The sequence below is a fragment of the Cardiocondyla obscurior genome, linkage group LG16 (assembly GCF_019399895.1).
Source record: "Cardiocondyla obscurior isolate alpha-2009 linkage group LG16, Cobs3.1, whole genome shotgun sequence".
In the NCBI taxonomy this organism is placed as follows: Eukaryota; Metazoa; Arthropoda; class Insecta; order Hymenoptera; family Formicidae; genus Cardiocondyla; species Cardiocondyla obscurior.
Genome location: NC_091879.1, coordinates 4,605,727 through 4,609,404, shown reverse-complemented (window position 1 = coordinate 4,609,404; position 3,678 = coordinate 4,605,727). Strand labels below are relative to the sequence as shown.

At 36.9% G+C, this 3,678-nt stretch overlaps 1 pseudogene; it reads right to left on the bottom strand.

Annotated features, from left to right (window-relative positions):
* Positions 1-492: 492 nt before the first annotated feature.
* Positions 493-3,035, bottom strand: LOC139108954 (uncharacterized; annotated as a pseudogene).
* Between the last annotated feature and the right edge of the window lie 643 nt (positions 3,036-3,678).

The following is a 3,678-nucleotide window of genomic DNA, read 5'->3' as shown; positions in this document are numbered from 1 at the left end:
GGACAGGCGATCTCGGAGATATCCATTTGTTAACTAGCAAAAATGTTAATATTGAAAAAAAAACTATACTATGTCACTCGCAACATCGTCCGGCGACCGAATCCGATGAGTGACTTTTTTTGTAAAAAAATTGTTTAAACAATTGAAATGACTTCTTTTCAGTTTTTAAACAAAATATCTGAAACCCCGAATCAATAGCAACAACCGTTACCTAATAACGAGCGTTTACGTAGAAGATATCAATTTGTTAACTAAGAAAAAAAAATAGTAATTTAATATTTTCCTTTGGCAAATATTTAGCGATAAATAAGCAACAAAACGTTATCTCGATTAAATTCCTTTGCGACCAACTTCATCTTCTTTTACTTGAACATTATTAAAAAAATGTATAATAATAAAAGCAGAGAGTAACAAACTTTTTTTTTGCCAATTACTTTTTAACAACAAATTAGCTACAAATTTATAAAAATTAACTATGCTTACTTCGTACTGCTAACTTATGAGATAAAAATGATTTAATTTAAAAAAAGAAGGATTCTTTATGAATAACAATTTATTTATTTTCAATTTTTATTTTACATTGTAATGATGGTAACATGGTAAGTTTTATAGTACATGGTAAATAAGAGCAGCCGTTCGCATTCGAGCGGTTACCATCATGCTTGCGCGATACCGAAACTACCTTGTTTCTTTTTTTTCGTTTATATGGCACCTGTTCTTAATATAACCCGAACAATACGGCCATGACTAACCAGTAGACGGCGCCACTTATCAACAGCGATATATTGAAAGTCGAAAGATATGATAGATCGAAGTTTTTAAATATAGTGAAGGCATAATATAATGAAGTTACAAACAAGTATAATAGAGCACAAAATAGCTATGGAGAATTAAATAAATAAATTTAAAGATTTTGAAAAAGAGAGAAGCAAATGACAAAGCTTAACTTTAGGAACAACGAGAAGCGGAGTGATAGAGCGATCGATAAAACATTGAGGCGATTCTTTAGCGATGTAAGAGCGGAGAAATTTAGCTTTAGATTCAGACAGAGGACAATTGAAAATAATGTGATTTATATTTTGTGGTGCGAGATTGCAGGGGCATCTATCCGTGGGAGACAAGGAGATGCGATGTAAACTTTGATTCAAGTTATAATGCCCACTTCTTAGGCGACTAATTAACGTAATCATTGATCTATTTAAATCAAGACCATGAAACCAAGGTTTGGGAGAGGAATTATGAAAGGTTGAAAAATGAACAGTTCCCTTGGACAAAGCGGCGTCAGATAAGAAAGTTTCACATTTGATAGAAGTTTCAATTTTAGCCTTGGCTGTGAGATCAACAAAAGGCGTGTAAAAAGTGGGAGAGGAACCTTGTCTGAAGGCTTGACAAGCCAATGAATCAGCAATTTCGTTTCCATGAATCCCTACATGTGAAGGGATCCACATAAGCGTGATGTCTAGATTATTAGAAAAGGCCTGAGAACATTTGTACCTGATGAGATGTATTAAATAATTAGAATTGTCGGGGGTCCTAGAAACTATAGCATCAAGAACACTTCTGGAGTCGGAGAATATAATAGATTTCTGGCATTTAATTGAATAATTGCAATGAGGGCTTGATATATTGCCCAGGCTTCGGCTGAGAATATGGAAGAGCAGGTAGGAAGTTTGTGTGAAATATTAAGCTTAAGGTCCAGAGAATGAATTCCTGCGCCTACGGATGGGATTTGATCATTTTTAGAGCCATCGGTAAAAAAGGAAATAGCGTTGTGGGTAGGATGAGAAGTAGCTGTTCGAAAAATATGATTGTAATTAGAACTTAGAGGAATATTTTTGACTTGAAAGAGAAGGAGAGGAGGGCGGTAATGGGTAGAAAGAAAGTCATAAAATAAAGCAGGAGGAATGACAGAAGAATGGATTAATTTTTTCATATGAATACAAGAGTTAAATTTTTGATAAAACGGAATATCTCTTAGAGCTCTGGCTTTTTTACTGGCTGTAGAAAGTTGGCTGTGAATTTCGTATGCACTATCGCAGACAGGGTTTTGACTGAGAAATAACTGTTTATAAATATATTTTCGAGAAAGAAAATTAAATCTGATAAGGAGAGAGGGTTCTTTGGCCTCATCTAAAATGACGTTGATAGGTGTAGAAGATCTATAACCAAATGCAAGTCTCAGGGCTTTTGTGGCGGATCCCTCCGACGTCACACGCCGGATGACGCCACCTCATACTTTACCGACCGTTCGGAAGAGGAAGCAAATTTTAATCCCGCGGCCTTTCTTTTAATATTACTCACTCCATGAACGGACTTTGTCTCGGGACTTCCCCGGCTAATCTTCCGGGACTCTCCCGATTTACTTTCTTTGAACAATAGCTCTGTAGGCTCGTTGCGTCAGTCGAGCCCTCAGAGTCCCTCCGAGTTTCAGTGCGAGCACATCGCTGAGTTGTCTTCCACGACACTTTATATTTTATACTTTAATACTTTATTCTTTCAACCGCGTTCCAGTTTGTGCATCGAGTGTATACGTGTGAATTTCTCTGCGTGCTCAAGCCTGGCCAGGCCTTTTGCGAATCACAAACTGCAAACTGCGAATCACGAATTGCGAACCGCAAGCTGCGAACTGCGAGTTCCTTGCGTCTGCTGCCGACAGCATTCTTCCGCCGCTGCGGAATACAGATAAGTGTAACGCGGTCTATACGGACCCGCTTTTATTTCCTCAAATGAGAGGATCACTTCTCTTTATTATTTGTATTTTACTTTTTATTGTGTTTATCATTGCTTGTTATTTTCTTTACTTAATTGTTAAATATATTTGATTTTTATTGTGAAATTTGTCAAGTGTCTGCCTTTCTGTCTTAAATTGTGACCCCCTATTCTGCGCGACTTGTAGCGCCGGCTGGACACCGTCAACGTCCACACTTTAAACTGGATGCACTGAATTTTAAAAAAATAGTTAAATTGTTGCGTACTTGAAAAATGTGACAGCCATACTCGATAACACTTCTAATCATGGATCTATATAAAGTAAGAAGGGCTTTCGGATGAGCACCCCAAGAAGTCCCGGCTAATGATGACATTACTTTAACGATTTTGGAACATTTTTGTAAAATATATTCAAAGTGAATCTTATCACGGAGTTTGGAATCCAAGTAGATACCCAAAAACCGAACTGAATCGCATGGAGAAAGAATGTGGTTTTTAATGTTAATATTGAGCTGGTTATGAGAAAGAGATTTCTTTCTAGAAAATAAATAAACTGCGATTTGGACGCGGACAGAGATAGACCTTTGTCGAGCAGAAATTTGTGAATGTTAGAAAGAGATCGATTAATGGAATTACTGGCTATCGCTGGATCCTTATGAGAAGAGTAAATGACCACATCATCTGCGTAAAGCAGAATTCTTGTATTTTTATCCACAACGTCAGTGATCTTTCTAATATAAATATTGAACAAAAGTGGGCTGAGAATGGACCCCTGAAGAGTACCCTTGTTAGTCAGAAAAGCGTCGGAGGGAGAACCCTGATTAACAAAAATGATTTCTCTGTTGGCTATGATATTATAAATAAAAATACGTATTTTTGCAGGGATGCCCAAATCTTCCAGCTCAGATAAAAGTAAATTGGGAAGAACGTTATCAAATGCGCTCTCTATATCAAGAAAAACGCAGAAGG